This window comes from Pongo abelii, chromosome 19 (genome assembly GCF_028885655.2).
Source record: "Pongo abelii isolate AG06213 chromosome 19, NHGRI_mPonAbe1-v2.0_pri, whole genome shotgun sequence".
In the NCBI taxonomy this organism is placed as follows: domain Eukaryota; kingdom Metazoa; phylum Chordata; class Mammalia; order Primates; family Hominidae; genus Pongo; species Pongo abelii.
In genome coordinates this window covers 42,910,992-42,933,517 of record NC_072004.2, presented here as the reverse complement: position 1 = coordinate 42,933,517, position 22,526 = coordinate 42,910,992, and the positions used below count along the sequence as shown (strand labels likewise).

Here is a 22,526-nt window from a genome sequence, read left to right as displayed (position 1 = left end):
CTTGTATCAATTAGTTGTAAACACTACTGCACTGGGACCAGCCACATTTTAATTAGAGACCAACATATAAATAGTTCTGAGTCAGTACAATAAGTGCTGTAATAGAGATCTGTGCTAAGTGCTATGGGAACATTAGTTCTGCCTTGTAGTGGGAGGGGAAAGTTAAAGAAGACTTCCTGGAGAAAGAGTCAGTTGGGTCTTGAAGGAGGAATACAATTTGGCTGAGTCAGCAAAAAAAAGGATTGTAAAAGTTACTGTTTGAAGTGCAGAAATTAGCATGTACAAAGATACAGATGTGCAAGAAGTATGGACATGTGGACTAGTTTAATGTGGCAGGATCATGGGGTATGAGGAAGGAGTAGAAGGAAGTGAGATGAGAGATGGGTTGGAATCCAGTTATGGATGACCTTAGTAAGGGGTCTGAATTTTATTTTGTAGTGCTGAGGAGTCATGGAAGAGTTTTTAAACCAGGTAAGGAACATGTTTAGATCACTATTTAAGTAGAAGTAACTCTGTTGACAGTGTAGAAGTTAGACTTTAAAAGGCACAATTGATTGTAGGGAGACTAGTTGGTTGGGAGAATGATGTGATGACTTGAGAGATTGAAGATATCAGGCACAGTAGTCATGGTGGAATTGTAGACAGATTGAAGAGCTTTTTAGGAGAGTGAGTAAAAGGATCTCATTGACTTTATATTGTGGGATGGGTAAAGAAGAAGGAGTTGTCAAAGATGGAGTTGAAATTGCTGGTGTGGACATCTAAGTGGAATGTGATGTCATTAACCAAGTTACGGAATACAAGAGTAAAAGAGGGTATTACATTTGAGGGAAATAAGTTTGATTTTGGTATATAGGATTTGAAGTATCTGGGAAATCCAATAGGCTTCTGGATATATACATAGGTCTTGAGTAGAAAGGTTCAGAAGGGAGATACAGATTTAGTAGTCATTAGCATATTACTAGTTAAAGTCAGCTTGATGACTCTGTGAGTCCAAGCTTCAGTTGCTTTATATGTTGTTCATTCGTATCCTTTTGAGAGATTAGCCTTGCAGGAATGTGGCATGACAACTACTACTTCATAGTACAGTGCTAGTCCTTTTCCTTATTTTTTGATTTTTTTTTTTCTGTGAACTTCTTTTTTTTTTGAGACAAAGTCTCACTCTGTTGCCCAGGCTGGAGTACAGTGGCACGATCTTGGTTGACTGCAACCTCAGTCTCCTGGGTTCAAGCAATTCTCCTGCCTCTCCCAAGTAGCTGGGACTACAGGCGCACACCACCACGCCTAGCTAATTTTTGTATTTTTAGTAGAGACGGGGTTTCACCATGTTGGCCAGGGTAGTCTCGAACTCTTGACCTCAGGTGATGCACCTGCTTTGGCCTCCCAAAATACTGGGATAACAGACATGAGCCACCATGCCCAGTGGAACTTATTTATTTATTTATTTTTTTGAGAGGGAGTCTCCCTCTGTTGCCCAGGCTGGAGTGCAGTGGGGCCATCTCAGCTCACTGCAACTTCCGCTTCCTGGGTTCATGCCTTTCTCCTGCCTCAGCCTCCTGAGTTGCTGGGACTACAGGTGCCCGCCACCACGCCTGGCTAATTTTTTTGTATTTTTAGTGGAGACGGGGTTTCACCGTGTTAGCCAGGATGGTCTCGATCTCCTCACCTTGTGATCTGCCCTCCTCGGTCTCCCAAAGTGCTGGGATTACAGGCGTGAGCCACTGCACCCGGCCCAGCATTGTTTTTTTCTTCAAGTAAATCTAGGAAGCTAACCCCTACTTAAAAGTAGACACTCTGTGGGAAAGTTTAAAAAGTCTTTGACATGGTCAGGCATGGTGGTTCATGCCTGTAATCTCAGCACTTTGGGAGGCAGAGGTGGGTGTATTGCTTGAGCCTAGGAGTTCCCAGGGTTCGAGACCAGCCTGGGAAACATGGTGAAATCCCATCTCTATAAAAAAATACAAAAATTAGCCTGGCATAGTTGCTCACACCTGTAATCCCAGGTACTTTGGAGGCTGAGGCAGTAGGATTGCTTGAGCCCAGAAGGCGGAGGTTGCAGTGAACCAAGATTGCATCACTGCACTCCAGCCTGGGTGACAGAGTGAGACCCTGTATCAAAAAAAAAAAGAAGTCTTTGACAAGCTAATTCTAAAATTTATATGGAAAGGCAAAGGGACTAAAATAGCCAAAACAATTTTGAAAAAGGACAACAGAGTTGGAAGACTCATACTGTCTGATTTCAAGACTTAATAAAGAGCTACAGTAATCAAGACAGTGTGGTATTGGCAGAAGGATAGATACATAGATCAATGAACAGAACAGAGGTTCAGACATAGATTCAGGCTGGGCACGGTGGGTTATGCCTGTAATCCCGGCACTTTGGGAGATCGAGGTGGGGGATCACTTGAGGTCAGGAGTTTGAGACCAGCTTGGCCAACATGGTGAAACCCCGTCTCTACTAAAAATACAAAAATTAGTGGGGTGTGGTGGTGGGCACCTGTAGTCCCAGCTACTCAGGAGGCTGAGGCAGGAGAATCACTTGAACCCAGGAGGCAGAGGTTGCAGTGGCTGAGACCATTCCACTACACTCCAGCCAAGGTGACAGAGCGAGACTCCATCTCAAAAAAAAAAAAAAAAAAAAGAAACATTCACACTATTAAGTATGCTTATTGATATTTGACCGAGGTGCAAAGGCAATTCAGTGGAGAAAGAATAGTCATCTCAATAATTACACCTAAATGTAATTTGTAAAATTATAAAATATTTTTTATTATTTAATTTTAATTTTAATTTTTTTTTTTTTAATAGAGATGGGGTTTTGCCATGTTGCCCAGGCTGGTCTCAAACTCCTGGGCTCAAGCCATCTGCTTAACCTCAGCCTTCCACAGTGCTGGGACTACAGGTGTTAGCCACCATGCCCGGCCTAAACTATGAGATTTAAAAGAAGATAAGAGGAAATCCTTATTACATTGAGTTAGGCAAAGAGTTCTTAGATATGACACCAAAAGCAAGATCCATAAAATAAAAAATTGATAAATTGGATTTCATCAAAATTAAAAACTTTTGCTTTGCAGAAGACTATGAAGTAGATGAAAATATAAGCAACACACTGGGAGAAATGTTTGCCAATTATGTATCAGACATACAGCTCATATTAAGAATGTATAGGCCGGGTGTGGTGGCTCACACCTGTAATCCCAGCACTTTGGGAGGCTGAGGCAGCTGGATCATGAGGTCAGGAGATCGAGACCATCCCGGCTAACACAGTGAAACCCCATATCTACTAAAAAACAAAAAATTAGCCGTCGTGGTTGCGGGCACCTGTAGTCCCAGCTACTCGGGAGACCGAGGTAGGAGAATGGCGTAAACCCGGGAGGCGGAGCTTGTGGTGAGCCGAGATCGCGCCACTGCACTCCAGCCTGGGCAACAGAGCCAGAGACGCTCTCAAAAAAAAAAAAAGAAAGGAAGAAAGAAAAAAAGAATGTATAAAGAGGCTGGGCGAAGTGGCTTACGCCTGTAATCCCAGCACTTTGGGAGGCCGAGGTGGGTGGATCACGAGGTCAGGAGATGGAGACCATCCTGGTGAGACCATCCTGGTTAAGACAGTGAAACCTCATCTCTACTAAAAATACAAAAAATTAGCCAGGCATGGTGGCTTGCGCCTGTAGTCCCAGCTACTTGGGAGGCTGAGGCAGGAGAATCTCTTGAACCTGGGAGGTGGAGGTTGCAGTGAGCTTAGATCACACTACTGCACTCCAGCCTGGGCAACAGAGCGAGATACGCTCTCAAAAAAAAAAAAAAAAAAACTCCAGGCGCGGTGGCTCACGCCTGTAATCCCAGCACTTTGGGAGGCCAAGGCGGACGGATCACGAGGTCAGGAGATCGAGACCATCCTGGCTAACATGGTGAAACCCTGTCTCTACTAAAAATAAAAGAAAAATCAGCCGGGTGTGGTGGCACGCGCCTGTAGTCCAGCTACTTGGGAGGGCGAGACAGGAGAATCGCTTGAACTCGGGAGGCGGAGGTTACAGTGAGCCGAGATCGCGCCACTGCACTCCAACTCCAGCTTGGGTGACAGAGTGAGACTTGGTCTCAAAAAATAAAAATAAAAATAAAAATGACCTAAGTATTTATCCAAGTGAAATAAAAATCTGTGTTCACAAAAAAAACTTGTATGTGACTGTTTACAGCAGCTTTATTTATAATCACCACAAACTGGAAACAACCTGAATGACTCTCAGCTGGGGAATGGATAAACAAACTGATACATCTACACAATGGAATACTACTCAGCAATAAAAAGGAACTATTCATATATGCAATAACATGAATGAAACTCATTGGTATTATGCTTAGTGAAAGAAACAAAACTCAAAAGGCTATGGTCTGTATGATTGCATTTGTATGATGTTCTGGGGAAAACTCAACTATAAGGACAGTGGGGAACAGATCAGTGATTGTTCCTGTGTAGCCTTTGGATAAGACTAGAGAGAGAGTGGGCCGGGCCCAGTGGTTTATGCCTGTAATCCCAGCACTTTGGGAGGCTGAGTTGGGGCAGATCACCTGAGGTCAGGAGTTTGAGACCAGCCTGACCAACATGGAGAAACCCTGTCTCTACTAAAAATACAAAATTAGCTGGGCATGGTGGCGCAGCTTGAACCCAGGAGGCGGAGGTTGCGGTGAGCCAAGATGGCGCCATTGCACTCCAGCTGAGGCAACAAGAGTGAAACTCCGTCTCAAAAAAAAAAAAAAAGAATAGAGGGTGGCCAAGTGTGATGGCTCACGCCTGTAATGCCAGCACTTTGGGAGGCCGAGGCGGGCAGATCTTGAGGTCAGGAGTTCGAGATCAGCCTGGCCAATGTAGTGAAATCTTGTCTCTACTAAAAATACAAAAATTAGCCGGGCATGGTGGCGCACACCTGTAGTCCCAGCTACTTGGGACGCTGAGGCAGGACAATCGCTTGAACCCGGGAGTCGGAGGTTGCAGTGAGCTGAGATGGCGCCATACTGCACTCCAGCCTGGTGATAGAGCGAGACTCTGTCTCAATAAAAAAAAAAAAAAAGAGAGTTGACTGCAAAGAGGTAGTATGAGGAAATTTTTTGGGGGTGACATGACTGTTCCATATTTTGATTGTAGTTGTGGTTACACAACTATGCATTTATGAGAACTCTTAGAACTGAACACTAAAAGAATGTTATTTTTGTCTGGGGCAGAGAAGAGAGACTTTAAAGACTAATTCCAGAAATGTAATTCCCTAAATACATTTGAATTTTTAGCTTAATTTTCTTTTTTAATACATTTTACATAATTAAAAGTGAAAAGTCTAGAAAATGTAAATCCTTTTGAATTTATTTTACTTAGAAATGCAGTTGTGTGTGTGTGTTTTTTTTTTGTGACAGAGTCTTCTCTGTAGCTCAGGCTGGAGTGTAGTGGCACAATCACAGTTCACTGCAACCTATGCCTCTGGGCTCAAGCGATCCTCCCACCTAAGCCTCTTGAGTAGCTGGCACTACAGATGGCGCGCCACCATGCCTGGCTAATTTTTTATGGGTATTTTTTTTTTAGAGATGGGGTTTTGCCATGTTGCCCAGGCTGGTCTTGAACTCCTGGGATTAAGTGATCTGGTCACCTCAGCCTCCCAAAGTGCTGGGGTTACAGGTGTGAGCCACTGTGCCCAGCTCACTTTGTTTTTTTGAGACAAGGTTTCCCTCTTACCTAGCTACTCAGGAGGCTGCGGCAGGAGAATTGCTTGAACCCGGGAGGCGGAGGTTGCTGTGAGCCAAGATCGCAGCATTGCACTCCAGCCTGGGCAACAAGAGTGAAACGCCATCTCAAAAAAAAAAAAAAAAAAAAAAATTTGGATTTGACCTTGATTTCTTCTTACCCCTTATCCGACATATCTGGTTGGTCCCAGGTCTGATTTTAACCTTGAAGGTCTCCTAAATCTGCATTTTTTCATTTCTACCATATTGCCAAATCTTGGATGAGACCTTTTTTATTTCTTACTTCAACAGTTACAGTAGCCTCCTAACTAATCTGCATGTCTCAAGGCTTATCACCTCACTAGTCTGTCCACCACACTGCCACAAGAGTGATCTTCCTAAGTTGTAAGACTACTTATGCCCTTTCCCTTTAAGGCCCTTCATTACCCTAGTGCCTGATACATAGCAGATGCTTGATTTCATCTTCCTTCCTCACTTTATTATATTTTTGCTCAAGCTATTTTCTTTTCTTCCAAGGACATTTCTTCCAAAATAGACAAACATAAACAATTATCTGAACAAACATAACCAAGACTCTCCTAATTAAGCTTTAGGATTTAGCTCATAGTTAATTTCTTCTGTGAAGTCTTCCCTGTTCCCAAGGCAGTATTAATCACTCTTGCTGATGGGCTACTCTGACATTTTACTATCCTGCTAACATTACCTTATTATTTTTTACATTGTTTAAATGACAACATCTCATTCTATAAAATAGAATACATGTTCCTTACATTTATTATTTAATTGCTATTCTGTTTCCTCATCTGGATTGTGAGCTTTTTGTAGGTAGGGGTTATTCCTTTTTCACTTCTTCTTTTTTTTTTTTTTAAATAGACAAGATCTCACTGTGTTGCCCAGGCTTGGAGTGCCATGGCACTGTCATAGCTCACTGCAGCTTCTAAATTCTTGGGCTCAAGCAGTCCTCCTGCCTCAGCCTCCCAAGTAGCTGGGACTACAGATGCAAGCCAGCGTGCCAGTTAATTTTTAAAATTTTTTGTGGAGATGGGGTCTCAATATGTTGTCCAGGCTGTTTTTTTTCTTTTTTGAGACAGAGTTTAATTCTCCACCAGGTTAGAGTATATTGTGCTGTTATAGCTCACTGCAACCTCAAACTCCTGGGCCTAAATGATCCTCTCGTGTCAGCCTCCCAAGTAGCTAGGACAATAGACACTAGCCACTGTGCCTGGCTAATGAAAAAAAATTTTTTTTTGGCAAAGACAAGGTCTTGCTATATTGCCAATGCTGGTCTCAAGCTCCTGGCCTCAAGTGATCCTCCCATCTCAGCCTCGCAAAGTGCTGGGATTACAGGTGTGAGTGCCTGGCCCTTTTTCACCTTTTTAACTTCAGCACCTAACAACTAAGCCTCCCAAATGTATTGAGTTTCTACTATGTTTTCAGCGTTGGCGGTACACAAAACAAGATAGACGAAGTCCCTATGGAGTTTACATTCCAATGAGGGCAAACAGACAACAAACAGCTTTTTTTTTTTTTTTTTTGAGATGGAGTTCCGCTCTTGTTGCCTAGGTTGGAGTGCAATGGCGCCATCTTGGCTCACCACAACCTCTGCCTCCCAGGTATAAGCGATTCTCCTGTCTTAGCCTCCCAAGCAGCTCAGATTACAAGCATGCACCACCACGCCCAGCTTTTTTTTTTGTATTTAGTAGAGACAGGGTTTCACCATGTTAGGCTGGTCATGAACTCCTGACCTTAGGTGATCCACTGGCCTCGGCCTCCCAAAGTGTTGGGATTACAGGCGTGAGCCAACGTGTCCAGCAACAGACAGCTTTTTAAAAATCAGTTAATGGCCGGGCGTGGGTGGCTCATGCCTGTAAACCCAGCACTTTGGGAGGCCGAGGCAGGCAGATCACTTGAGGTCTGGAGTTCAAGACAAGCCTGGCCAACCATGGTGAAACCCTGTCTCTACTAAAAATACCAAAAATTAGCTGGGTGTGGTGGCATGAGCCTGTAGTCGCAGCTACTCAGGAGGCTGAGGCAGGAGAATCGCTTGAACCGGCAGGCAGAGATTGCAGGGAGCCAAGATCGTGCCACTGCACTCCAGCCTGGGCTACAGAGCAAGACTCAGTCTCAAAAAAACAACAAAAAAAAACCAGTTAATGGCCGGGCACGGTAATCCCAGCACTTTGGGAGGCCGAGGTGGGTGGATCACTTGAGGCCAGGAATTCAAGACCAACCTGGCCAACATGACAAAACCCCATCTCTACTTTTATACAAAAATTAGCCAGGCATGGTGGTGGGTGCCTGTAATCCCAGCTACTTGGGAGGCTGAGGCAGGAGAATTCTTGAACCCGGGAGGCGGAGGTTGCAGTGAGCCAAGATTGTGCCACTGCACTCCAGCCTGCGAGACAGAGCGAGACTCCATCTCAAAAATAAAATAAAACAAAATAAATAAAAATCAGTTAATGATAAATACTGTACAGAAAAATAGAGGATGTGATAGTATGAATGGATAGCTACTTTAGATTGGGAGAATATCTCTCTAAGGATATGGCATTTAAGATCTAGGAGTATATGAAGATCAGCAGATCAAACATTATAGTGCAGAGCGCCTAAGGAGGAATGAGCTTGGTATGTTGGAGGAACAGAAATCAGGCCAGTGTTGTTTGAATACGGTGAATGAGGGAGAGAATGACAAGAGATGACAAAGGCAGAGGCTAGGTGACAGTGAGATTTGGAAGCTAGGGTAAGGTGTTTCATTTCCTTTGGAGTGTGTTTTTTTTTTTTTTGAGATGGGATCTCACTCTGTCATCTAGGTTGGAGTGCAGTGGCGCAATCTTGGTTCCCCATAACCCCCACCACTGGGCTAAGGGATCCTCCCACCCCAGCCTCTCAAGTAGCTGGGACCATAGGTGCACGCCTCTACGTCCAGCTAATTTTTTTGTATTTTTGGTAGAGACCAGATTTCACCATGTTGCCCAGTCTGGTCTCAAACTCCTAAGCTCAGGCAATTCACCTGCCTTGGCCTGCCAAAGTGCTGGGATTTCAGGCGTGAGCCACTGCACCCAGCCGCCTCTGGAGTTTTTAAGTACGAGTATGATATGAGTCGATTTGTGACTAGAAAGAATGTTCAGTTGCTATGTTAGAAATGGATTGTAGTGCGGGCGCCGTGGCTCACGCCTGTAATCCAGGCACTTTGGGAGGCCAAGGCGGGCGGATCACTGAGGTCAGGAGTTCGAGACCAGCCTGACCAACATGGAGAAACCCCATCTCTACTAAAAATACAAAATTAGCTGGGCGTGGTGGCACATGCCTGTAATCCCAGCTACTCGGGAGGCTGAGGCAGGAGAATTGCTTGAACCCGGGTTGCAGTGAGCTGAGATCATGCCATTGCAATCCAGCCTGGGCAACAAGAGCGAAACTCCACCTCAAAAAGAAATGGGTTGTAGAAGGAAGCAAGGAGACCAGTAACAAGGCTCTTTGCACTAATCAAATGAGACTTTATGGTAACTTGGACGGGGGTGATGGTATAAAAGCTGTGGAAAGGTGACAGATTTGGCATATCTTTTGGAAGTGAAGTTGACAGGGCTTGCTTTGGGATTGTTACACCTTTGGAAGTGAGGTAATAAGGAATCATGGATAACTTCTATATTATTGACTAGAGCAACCAGGGAGGTGAATGGTTGATGCTGTTAGTTGATATGGGTAAGACTAGCAGAATGTAATTGTCAAAAATTCTTGGACAGTGGTGGCTCATGCCTGTAACCCAGCACTTTGGGAGTCTGAGACAAGAGGATCGCCTGAGCCCAGGAGTTTCAGACAAGCCTTGGCAAGATAGAGAGACCCTGTGTCTACAAAAAATAAGAAAATTAGCCAGGTGTGGTAGTACATGCCTGTGGTCCCAACTACTTGAGGGGCTGAGGTGGGAGGATGGCTTGAGCCCAGGGGGTGGAGGTTGCAGTGAGCTGTGATTGTGCTATTGCACTTCAGCCTTGGCAACAGAGTGATAACTTGTCTAAAATGAAAAAAAAAAAAAATTCTCGGCCGGGTGTGGTGGCTCACACCTTTAATCCCAGCACTTTGGGAGGCTGAGGCCGGGTGGATCATGAGGTCAGGAGAACGAGACCATCCTGGCTAACACGGTGAAACCCTGTCTCTACTAAAAATACAAAAAATTAGCCGGGTGTGGTGGCGGGCGCCTGTAGTCCCAGCTACTTGGGAGGCTGAGGCAGGAGAATGGCATAAATCTGGGAGGCAGAGCTTGTAGTGAGCCGAGATTGTGCCACTGCATTCCAGCCTGGGCGACAGAGCGAGACTCCGTCACACACACACACACACACAAAAATTATCTTTTAGTCCTGCCAAGTTTGAGATACTTGTTAGGTATCCAAATGGAGAAATTAGATAGGCAGTTGGATAGAAATGCCTGGCATTCCTAGGAGAATTCTGAGCTGAAATAGATAGAATTTGAAGTCATGGAATTTAATCAGGAGGTCATCTACGGATGGTTTGTGGCTAGAGAAGAGCAATTTGAAAGAGAAGGAATAGCTAGTGAGATAGGTGGAAAACCCAGAAAGTGATGTTATAGAAGGCAAGTAAAGAAGTGTTTCAAGAAGGGAGTGGTCAGCCTGGGTAACATAGTAAGACCCTGTGTCTACAAAAAATAGAAAATTAGCTGTCTGTGGTGGCACATGCCTATGGCAGTCCCAGCTATTCAGGAGGCTGAGGTGGGAGAATTGCTTGAGTCTGGGAGGTTGAGGCTGCAGTAAGCGGTGATCGTGCCACTGCACTCCAGCCTAATTGCACCACTGCACTCCATGTGACAGAGCTAGACACTTTCTCAAAAAAAAAAAAAAAAAAAAGAATGGAGTGGTGAGCTCTGTTGAATGCTATATAGAGGTCACACGTAACAGAGAAGTACTCACAGGATTTGACAACCTAGGGACCTAGGGATTATTGGTGACTTCCAGTAGAACCGTTCATTGGAGTGGTGGAAATAGAAGTCTAATTGTAGTTGATTGAGGGGGAAAAATAAGATGAAGAAACATTTGATCATTTTTTTTGTTTTTGTTTGGTAACAGGTTTTGGCACCCAGTTTCCTTGAAAATTTCCTGTGTCATTGTAACTAAGTACTTACCTGTTTGTATTCCAGTTGAATAAGTTTTTTTTCTCCCCCCAAGATGGAGTCTCGGTCTCTTGCCCAGGCTGGAGTGCAGTGGCGCGATCTTGGCTCACTGCAACCTCTGCCATGAGTTCAAGTGATTCTCCTGCCTCAGGCTCCTGAGTAGCTGGGACTACCTGCACATGGAGCCACGCCTGGCTAATTTTATATTCATATATATATATATATATATATATTTTTTTTTTTTTTTTTTTTTTTTGAGATGGAGTCTTGCTCTATCGCCCAGGCTGGAGTGCAGTGGCGTGATCTCAGCTCAGTGTAACCTCCGCCTCCTGGGTTTTAAGCAGTTCTCTCTGCCTCAGCCTCCCGAGTAGCTGGGATTACAGGCGCCTGCCACCATGCCTGACTAATTTTGTATTATTATTATTATTATTTTTTGAGACAGAGTTTTGCTCTTGTTGCCCAGGCTGGAGTGCAACGGTGCAATCTCGGCTCTTTCCAACCTCTGCCTCCCGGGTTCAAGCGATTCTCCTGCTTCATCCTCCCAAAAGTGCTGGGATTACAGGCTTACGCCACTGCGCCCAGCTTAATTTTTGTATTTTTAGTAGAGACGGGGTTTCACCATGTTGGCCAGGCTGGTCTTGAACTTCTGACCTCAGGTGATCTACCTGCCTCGGCCTCCCAAAGTGCTGGGATTACAGGCGTGAGCCACTGTGCTGCCCGGCCTTTTTAAAAAATACTTTTAGGCCGGGCGTAGTGGCTCACGCCTGTAATCCCAGCACTTTGGGAGGCCGAGGCGGGTGGATCACAAGGTCAGGATATCGAGACCATCCTAGCTAACATGGTGAAACCCCATCTCTACTAAAAATATAAAAAATTAACCGGGTGTGGTGGCAGGCGCCTATAGTCCCAGCTACTCGGGAGGCTGAGGCAGGAGAATGGCGTGAACCCGGGAGGCAGAGCTTGTAGTGAGCCGAGATCGCGCCACTGCACTCCAGCCTGGGCGACAGAGTGAGACTCCGTCTCAAAAAATATATATATATATTTTTAGTAGAGACAGGGTTTGGCCAGGCTATCTCAAACTCCTGACCTCAAGTGATCTGCCCGCCTTGGCCTCCCAGAGTGCTGGGATTACAGGCATGAGCCACAGCACCCAGCCTGACTATGTATTTTTGTTGAATTAGTATCTTTCAGTGTTTTTGTGCCATTATTTTATTTTATTTATTTATTTATTTTGAGATGGAGTCTTGCTCTATCGCCCAGGCTGGAGTGCAATGGTGCGATCTCGGCTCACTGCAACCTCTGCCCCCACAGGTTCAAGCGATTCTCCTGCCTCAGCCTCCTGAGTAGCTAGGATTACAGGCATGCACCACCATGCCCAGCTAATTTTTGTGTTTTTAGTAGAGATGGGGTTTCACCATGTTGGCCAGGCTGATCTCCAACTCCTGACCTCATGTGATCCACCTGCCTCAGCCTCCCAAAGTGCTGGGATTACAGGCATGAGCCACCTCTCACCCGGCCCTGTATGATTATTTTAGATAGACTCCTATTTCCAAAAACCTGCTTTAACTACTTTTATGAGCAATACAGGTAACTGGTGAGCGAATGAGACTTTTTATAAGGGTTAGGCCCTTGGTCTATAAGAAAAGCAGACTGACTTGACCTTGTTCTTAAAGTACATCAGTTTTCTCAGCTGTCAAATGAGGATAACAGGACCATTTTGGCTTGTTGGGTGGTTGTGATGCATGACTACTAATGAAAATAATTGTAAAACACTTTTGCAAGTTAAAGTGTGATATAAATGCTAAATAATGGTTCTTTATTGGGATGTTGTGAAAATAAGCAACATGCTGTCTATTGGGAGGCCTTAAGTTCCTTTTGAGGAGGCAATATATTTTTATAAGTACTATTATATCACTTTAGAATGTTCATATTATTAGAGTTTTGGCCAGGCGTGATGGCTCACACCTGTAATCCCACACTTTGGGAGGCCGAGGTGGGTGGATCACGAGGTCAAGAGATCGAGACCATCCTGGCCAATATGGTGAAACCCCGTCTGTACTAAAAATATAAAAATTAGCTGGGTGTGGTGGCGCATGCCTGTAGTCCCAGCTACTTGGGAAACTGAGGCAGGAGAATCACTTGAACCCGGGTGGGGGGGGTTGCAGTGAGTCGAGATCGCACCGTTGCACTCCAGCCTGGCAACAGAGCGAGAGTCCATCTCATAAAAGGAAAAAAGAGTTTTACCAGACTGGGTGCAGTGGCTCACTCCTGTAATCCCAGCACTTTGGGAGGTTGAGGCAGGTGGATCATTTGAGGTCATCAGGAGTTTGAAACCAGCCTGGCCAACATGGTGAAAACCCATCTCTACTAAAAATACAAAAAAAATTAGCTGGGCGTGGTGGCGGGTGCCTGTAATCCCCGCTACTCGGGAGGCCAAGGCACGAGAATTGCTTGAACCCAGGAGGCAGAGGTTGCAGTTATCCGAGATCTTGCCACTGCACTCCAGCCTGGGTGACAGAGCGAGACTTCGCCTCAAAAAAAAAAGTTTTACCATCTCTGCTTTTTGGTTCAGATGAGGAATGAATTCCACCTTATGGTAGTTGCAGTGCTGAATGTTTAAAGGACTGATGGGAGTGACTTATTGTGTCTATATTTATAGCATCACAGCCAATCAATAGAAACACTCACACACAAAATACACTGAAAAAACATTTTAACTTGCTATAGGTAACACCTTAAAGACATTTTAATGAAGGATTAGGTGATTGTTGCAGTTAGGCTTTGAAGAGTGACATGGTGCCATTTTAGACAAAACTAACACTCCTTGTTCCATACCAGAGTCTAAATATAGAATCAGTGGCATCATTACCTGTAATGTACTTAGGAACTACATTGAAATTTGAATCTGTTGAACTAAATTTTTCTCAGCCTTTTAAGTGACATTAACAATAGAGGAAAATTGGGATGTTGTCTAAAAGCCGATAAGGGAAAACTGAAATGGTTATGGGATAGTCTGCTGACGTGCTGAGAACTTTACCCAGACACCTCAGCTGGGATTGTATATATTGTTTTTAGTATAGGGACCTGTGTGTTGCTAATTTTAGAACAAAGTAACATGAAGTTTTTTTAGCTTTATGCAGGTTGGAATGGAATCTTTTTTCCTGGAATTTGAGTTCTTTCACAATCCATTACCTTTTTGTATCAAGGACAAGTGAAAGGCTTAGGTTTCTTTTCCTCTTTGATGGGAAGACTGTACTTGCTTTTGCTGGACTCAGGCATTATCTGCTTTTCTTTTGCATTTGCATTTGGTGACTGCTAAAAGGGTCCTTGAATGACATGCTTTCACAGCAAAGACAGTTGAGTAATTTTATTTTCTTAGAGACGTTTTATTTCTGTGGTTATAGTAAGACTCCCTGTTATTTGCTTTCATCATCAGCTTTGTTCATTCTAGGCTTAGGGATTGGCTTCAACTGTTTTACATTCATAGGCAAAGGTTCATTTTATATTCATATTTTAGTTCTCTTGGATTTAATTTGTAGCTTATATGTATCCATTGTATTGAATAGTTTCCTTCCTAGATTAGGTATTTCATAAAACTTCTAAATATTTTTAGGAATGTATTACTTATGCTTGACATCTTTATCATTATTTTTTTCATTCAAAATAGCCCAAGTTTCTTTGGAAGCTTGCATTTGGCAGTACTATCAAGACAAAATGCCTTTAGGACTGTATGGAGAAGGCACTTTCCACCACTACCTAACAAAATGGAATATATATATAATTTTTGACTTTATGTATTTCTTCTGTGATTTACCAGCTCATATTCTTTAATATTTTCCCCTTTGGTTATTTGTTTTCCTCTTATTTACCTATAAAAGTTCTTTGTATATTGTGGCATTCAACTCTTTTTTTATGTGATGTAAGTATTCCTTAAGGCTATGAATAAGAAGTGAGAAGGGAGGCTATTGCATTAAATGCTAATCCAAGATGGTGTTTGGTTAAATTGTTTTATTGTTTGCCTTGATTATTTGAGCAGTGGTAAGCTTCTTTTGTCTCTCCCTTTCCAAAGATGCATAGAAAAGCTCCTTCTGTCTGAAGTAAAGTGTTGGCTCTGTGTTGGTTATAATTTGCTTTTTCTGGCTTGCACAGCCTTCTTTTTGTTTTCTGTCTTCTGACAGATTATAGGATTGTGGGGAAACAGCGTCCAGGGCTTTTTCAGGAACCGTGCCATTTTATCTACAGGAGAAGCCATTGGCTTTGGCACTAGAAGGGAATTGGCTGTGCATTTAAAGATGCCAAATCATGCTCGATTCACAAGTTTGCTGTCTCATTTTGTCTATGTGTGTGAAACTTCTTCAGGATTTTGGCTTTTTACTTTTTCTACCATGTGCTACCCCATCAGTATGAAAAATTAACAACTTGCCCCTTCTCTCCAGCTCTCTACTCCCAGAACATACAACCCAAACATCCTAAACCATAACAAATGATGGAGCAGTCATTTTGAAGATTAGGGAAAAATATACCATACAAGTGTTTCCCTTTGGCACCCTTGTCGTGACTTTGAGCTTTAATTCTGGTTTATCAGTCATTCCTATAGAGTCTTTTTATTTTTATTTTTTATTTTTATTCTTATTTTTTTTGAGACGGACTGTCACTCAGTCACGCAGGCTGGAGTGCAGTGGCGCGATCTCGGCTCACTGCAAGCTCCGCCTCCCAGGTTCACGCTATTCTCCTGCCTCAGCCTCCCAAGTAGCTGGGACCACAGGTGCCCACCACCACACCCAGCTAATTTTTTGTATTTTTAGTACAGACGAGGTTTCACCGTGTTAGCCCGGATAGTCTCAATCTCCTGACCTCGTGATCCGCCCGCCTCGGCCTCCCAAAGTGTTGGGATTACAGGCGTGAACCACCGCGCCTGGCCTATTTTTATTTTTTTAAAGACAGGGTCTTGCTCTGTCACTGAGGCTTGGAGTGCTGTGGCACGATCATAGCTCACTATAACCTTGAACTCTTACTCCTGTGCTCAAATGATCCTCCCACCTCAGCCTCCCAAGTAGCTGGAAGTATAAACCACCCCCTACACCCCACCTTCATGCCTTTTAAACTGCATACAATAGATTTTGAAGCCTAACTAACTAGTTATTTTAGCAAATCTTCTTTACCAGATAATGCTTCTACTTTCATAGAGAGAAGTTTAAAGATACCATCTAGGTATAGGTTATTTCCATTTAGATTAAGGCCAGAAACGTTGTTATTAGGAGAAAAAGCCAATTTGGATAGGCTGGTTTGTCTAGTGTGAATTATTATATATAGGCACATGTTTTTCCTCTCTCTTCTAGGAATGATTCTCCTTCTGTCCTGTCCCATATCCATAGTCTCCCAAAGTCATGGGTTTGATTCTCTACTCTGCATTCTCTGTTGTAGTTTGCCTATTATTATTATTATTATTTTGAGATGGAATTTCACTCTTGTTGCCCAAGCCGGAGTGCAATGGCACAATCTCGGCTCACTGCAACCTCTGCCTCCTGGGTTCAAGCAATTCTCCTGCCTCAGCCTCCCGAGTAGCTGGGATTATAGGCAACCACCATGGCCGGCTAATTTTTTGTATTTTTAGTAGAGACAGGGTTTCACCATGTTGGCCTGGCTGGTCTCGAACTCCTGACCTCAGGTAGTCCAGCCTCGGCCTCCCAAAGTGTTGGGATTACAGGCGTTAGCCTCTGTGCCTGGCCTTATTATTATTATGATTATTAATTTTTTTTTTTTTGAGACAGAGTCTCACTCAGTTGCCCAGGCTGGAGTTCAGTGGTGCAATATCGGCTCACTGCAATCTCTGTCTCCCAGGTTCAAGCGATTCTCCTATCTCATCCTCCTGAGTATCTGGGATTACAGGCATGTGCCACCACGCCCGGCTAATTTTTGTATTTTTTAGTAGAGATGGGGTTTCACAATGTTGGCCAGGCTGGTCTCGAACTGCTGACCTCAGTTGATCCATCTGCTCGGCCTCCCAAAGTGCTGGGATTACAGGTGTGAGCCACTGCGCCGGCCTTATTACTATTTTTTTTTTTTAACAGGCACGTCTTCCCTAACTAAACTAAGTACTTTAAAGACAAATCTTATTCATCTTTTTGACTCTGGGGTCTAATAGAATTTCAGGCATACAGGAATACAGTACATATTTGATGATGTTAGTGAATGAGTAAAACGAAATCTCAGATTTTATTTGGATTTTTATACTCCCCTCTAGTGTCTGAAACAGAAAGTGCAGCCAGTTAAAACCCTTTAATTACTGTTTACCTTGCTACTTTGAAGTGATAGTGCCAGGAATTCCCTTAAAAAAAATTACCACAGTGTTTTTCTCAGGCCTACTGTTCTCTTGAAGTCTAATGAACAGTAAAGGTTTTATCAAAGTTTCTATGCTCTGTGTCATGGGTGTTTGAATTCTGTAAATATGACGTAGCAGTTCTTTATGAGGAAATTGTCTTTTTAAGACTGTTTGCCTTCTTTTCGGGTGCAATCATTGTTTTTTTTTGTTTTTGTTATTCCGTTCTACTGGGAACTGTGTCGTTTTGATTGGAGTAAATTAAGTGTCAAAGTTACATTTTATTTTTTTTTGGTTATTATAAATGCCATTTAGGAAATTTGCAAAATAGGGTGCTCAGGAAATAATGAGGTGCAAACTGATCAGTCTAGAGGGATGTTACCTAAACTAGTTTTTAGTCTAGCCTATTGATCTCTTCCATCTATTTTTGAGAGATGTTTATGTTTTAATATCTTTTACTGACTATAAAAGACATGTTCAACATAGTTTAAAGATGATAAAATCTGTAATTTCACTAAGTTAACACAGTAAAAATGACAAAATTAATGCTTTTTACTTATTTATTTTTTGAGACGGGGTCCCACTCGCCCAGGCTGGAGTGCAGTGGCGTGATCTTGGCTCATTGTAATCTCTGCCTCCTGGGTTCAAGCAATTTTCCTGTCCCAGCCTCCCGAGTAGCTGGGATTACAGGCCCCCACTACCATGCTGGGCTAATTTTTTTTTTTTTTAATTGTAGCGATGAGGTTTCACCATGTTGGCCAGGCTGGTTTTGAACCCCTGACCTCAAGTGATCTGCCCTATTCAGCATCCCAAAGTGCTAGGATTACAGGCGTCAGCTACCATGCTGTGCCTTAATTTTTTTTTTTTTTTTTGAGACAGAGTCTCGCTCTGTTGCCCAGGCTGGAGTGCAGTGGCGCACTGCAACCTGCGCCTCCCGGTTTCAAGCGATTCTCCTACCTCAGCCTCCTGAGTAGCTGGGATTACAGATGCGTGCCACCACACCTGGCTAATTTTTGTACTTTTTTTTTTTTTAGTAGAGACGGGGTTTTACCATGATGGCCAGGCTGATCTCAATCTCCTGACCTCGAGATCTGCCTGTCTCAGCCACCCAAAGTGCTGGGGTTACAGTCGTGAGTCACCACACCTGGCCGCTAATTTTTGTATTTTTTGTAGAGACAGGGTTTCACTGTGTTGCCCAGGCTGGTCTTGAACTCCTGAGCTCAAGTGATCCACCCACCCTGGCCTCCTGAAGTGCTGGGATTACAGGCATGAGCCACTGCACCTGGCCCGCTTTTTTATTTTTTAAAAGATGTAATAAAGGCCAGGCACGGTGGCTCACGCCTGTAATCCCAGCACTTTGGGAAGCTGAGTCGGGCGGATTACGAGGTCAAGAGATCGAGATCATCCTGGCTAACACGGTGAAACCCCGTCTCTACTAAAGAATACAAAAAATTAGCTGGGCTTGGTGGCGGGCGCCTGTAGTCTCAGCTACTTGGGAGGCTGAGGCAGGAGAACAGCATGAACCCGGGAGGCGGAGGTTGCAGTGCGCCGAGATCGCACCACTGCACTCCAGCCTGGGTGACAGAGCGAGACTCTGTCTTAAAAAAAAAAGATGTAATAAAACAAATTCTCTTCTTCACTTCTCCCTACCTATATTCTTATTCTCTCAATAACTACTGTTGACAGATTGGTGTAACATCTAGATATTATATTGGAACAAGAGATGTATATTTATATGTGCTTAAAAAATAGATGTGATGCTGGGCACGGTGGCTCATGCCTGTAATCCCAGCACTTTGGGAGGCTGAGGGGGGTGGATCACCTGAGGTCTGGAGTTCGAGATCAGCCTGGGCAACATGGTGAAACCCCGTTTCTACTAAAAATACAAAAATTAGCCGGGCATGGTGGCTCGTGCCTGTAATCCCAGCTACTCGGGAAGCTGAGGCAGGAGAATCGCTTGAGCCCGGGAGGCAGAGGTTGCAGTGAGCCAAGATTGTGCTGTTGCACTCCAGCCTGGACGACAGAGCGAGACTCTTATCTCAAAAACAAAAAGATCGGCCTGGCACGTTGGCTCATGCCTGTAATCCCAGCACTTTGGGAGGCCGAGGCAGGCAGATCATTTGAGGTCAGGAGTTCGAGACCAGCCTGGCCACCATGGCAAAACCCCGTCTCTAGTAAAAATACAAAAGTTAGCCAGGCGTGTTGGTGTGCACCTGTAATTTCAGCTACTTGGGAGACTGAGGCAGAACTGCTTGAACCTAGGAGGCGGAGGTTGCAGTGAGCCGAGATTACACCACAGCATCTTACCACTGCACTCCAGCTTGGGCAACAGAGCGAAACTCCATCTCAAAAATAAATAAAATAAAACCAGGCATGTCATACAGCTCCTTTTCCATCTTCCAGGAGTACTTAGGTTGTTATATATGATATGTTTTGAGTTCCAAGGTAGCCTAGACTGCTTAATTTTAAAGTTTTGTTTTAAATTATAGTAGTGTTTGGGGGGATTAAGCAGTGTTGTAGAGTGTGATGTAGATATTTAATGTTATGTACTTGCAAGAACTCTGAATAAAAATGACATTCTAGGTAATAGCTTGCCTTCCCTGACCCCCGTTTTCTTTTTCTTTTCTTTTTTTTTTTTTTAGAGTTGGAGTCTTACTCTCACTCAGGCTGGAGTGCAGTGGCACGGTCTCTGCTGGCTGTACTCTGCCAAGTAGCTGGGACTACTGCGCGAGTTACCATGCCTAGCTACGTCTAAAATTTGTGGTAGAGATGGGGTTCTCACCATTTCACCATGTTGACCAGGTCTCGAACACCTGGGTTCAAGTGATCTGCCCGCGTTGGCCTCCCAAAGTGCTGGGATTACAGGTGAGACACACCGCGCCCGGCCAGTTTTCTTAAATGAGCCCCATGTAGTGCTCTATCACTACACCCAAGAAAATATACCACAGTGTTTAAAATGTCCTATTCCATGCTGGGCGCGGTGGCTCACGCCTGTATTCCCAGCACTTTGGAAGGCCGAGGCAGGCGGATCACGACGTCAGGAGATCGAGACCGTCCTGGCTAACACAGTGAAACCCCGTCTCTCCTAAAAATACAAAAAAAAAATTAGCTGGGCGTGGTGGTGGGCACCTGTAGTCCCAGCTACTCCAGCTACTTGGGAGGCTCAGGCAGGAGAATGGCGTGAACCTGGGAGGCGGAGCTTGCAGTGAGCCAAGATCTCGCCACTGCGCTGTAGCCTGGGCAACAGAGCGAGACTCCGTCTCCAAAAAAAAAAAGGAAACAACTGTCAAAATCAGGAAAATAACATTGACACATTACTTCCATATAATTATCAGATCCTCTTCAAATGTTGCTTATTATTATACCAGTTATATGCTTTATAGCAAAAAGGATCCAGGTCAGAATCACACATTGCATTTATTTTTCGTGTTGTCTTAGTCTCCTCCAGTCTGGTTGCTGAGAGTATGTTCCCCATAATATTAGGTATATGACTGAACAAGGATTAGGTGTTTGCTTCCTAATTGTACTGAAACCTGCTAAAGGAGTGGTTATCTTGGGATTTAACTGGATTGGATACATCCAGCTAAATACATTGGACGTTTTGTATCTGAAACAGGTTGGAGCCAACTATGTGTGGTTTTTTTTTGTATGTGTTTTTTTTTTTTTTTTTTGGCTGATGATTTCATGTATTCCCTTCTCCACCCCACCAACTTCTAGATACATACTTTCCCAACATGCCTCCAACCCCCCCCCCCCCCTTAATTTCTGCGTCACGGGAAGCAGGAGTTTCCGACGGGGAGGATTGATGTGTGCAATTGATTTAATATGCAATCCTAAATCCGTCCACTGTTACAGTGCAGTGCAGTTGATTAGACTAGAGGCAGAGAGGCTTGGGGAGCATCTTTTTACTGTCGAGTGTCTCCAGGTGGCAATTGCTGTTGAAGTCTGAGGCACTCTGGGAGGTATCGCGTGGGTGGGTGGGGGGGTCTCGTACCTAGGCAGAAAGTGGGAGGGGACAAGGGGGACAGAGGGAGAAGGGGTGCAAAGGGGCGCAGCTTCACCTGGCCCAGCTACGGGATGCTTGGCTCCTGGCTTTGGGGTGGGGGCCGGGAGAGATGGGGGCAGCGCTAACAAAGAGGAGCCGAGTCGGGCCGGGTCCGCGGGTAGCGGGCCTATCCCGGTGGCTGACCTCCCTGTGGGCCTCCCCAGTTGGCTGTTTGGCGAGTCGCTCTGCTGGCTCCCTGGCTCGCCATTGGCTGTGCAGACAGGAGGGGGCTCGCGAAGAGCCAGGGTGGAGGTGAGGGGGCGGGGCTGGCTTCCGGCGGCGGCTGGGAGCAAGCGGCAGCCGGCTGGGGGAGGGGGTGTCGGCGCACCGCGGAGTCCTGCGCTCCGTGAGCCTGGCACCCGGAGCAGCCGCCTCCCCCTCCCCCTGCCTAGACCGCTAGAAGCCCCCTCTCTTCCATCCTCCCGGGGCGGGGGTGAGCTGGGCTCAGCTGCCCAAGGCGGGCGGGGCGGAGCCAGGAGCCCCACCGAGCGCTGCGGAGCGAACCTCACCTTTCCAGGGCGCAAGATGTGTGTGTGCTTTTTCTAACGCGACCCCGACTTCAGCCGACTTAACCTTGTAAGAAAAGGGGAAATGGAATGGGAAATAATATCTCTGGATCCCATCAGTTTATTTTGATTATCTGTTTCTACCCTTCATCATTTTTTTTCCTTCGTCTCACCCCTGCAGATGGGTAGGGTAAGGAGATTCAGGACTCTTATCTCTTTTTACTGATGTGTCGATATCGGTCGCATAGTAAAATGCACAGAGAAGAAAAGAGGAGCCCTTTTTTGTGTGGTATCTGATGCAGTAAACCGTAATTAAAAAAGAAAAGGCAAGCTAGGAGTGGATATTTGGAACTGTACTGCATCCGTGTCCATTAAGGTTGTCTTCACCATTTTCCTCCTTGGGACTGCCTTGATCAGCAATAACAATCTGAAAGGAGAGGAGGTGCTAGTGGAAAGAGGGAGCAGCCCCAGTCAAATGGTGGTTAAAGGAAATCCTGATAGTTGTTAGCAATTAACTCTGCTAAAGTCTCTTCCTGGAGTACATTGTCACCCGCTTTGTGTAGTAGCTCATCTCTGTTGGAGAAACCTGACTAGAGCAGGCAAACTTACCTTGCTGTTGCTGAAACTTAAAAGTCTTATCTTTTTCTCTGTTGGTATATTTCTTATATTCACAGACCCTCGGAGGGATTAGTTTCTATCGTCAAAAACCAAAACCAAACTTAAAACAAACCTCCAGATGTATTTTAGTTCGTGGTTTTTTTTTGTTTTTGTTTTTTGAGACGAGTCTCGCTCTGTTGCCCAGGCTGGAGTGCAGTG

The 22,526-nt window shown here is 44.6% G+C and overlaps 1 protein-coding gene across 9 annotated transcripts in view; it reads left to right on the top strand.

Moving 5' to 3' along the window:
• The window catches only part of FAM222B (family with sequence similarity 222 member B), a 98,269-nt gene that overhangs the window by 19,872 nt on the left and 55,871 nt on the right, over positions 1 to 22,526 (top strand). For 2 of the 9 annotated variants that reach the window (XM_054536563.2, XM_063718567.1), the window contains exon 1: positions 21,476 to 21,780. The exons of 5 other annotated variants lie outside the window; for them this stretch is intronic. The gene's annotated coding sequence lies outside the window, so the exon portion shown is untranslated. Of the gene's footprint in view, positions 1 to 21,466; positions 21,781 to 22,526 lie in introns of those variants that run through there. 2 more of the 9 variants (XM_009251438.4, XM_054536561.2) reach the window with 2 other exon arrangements.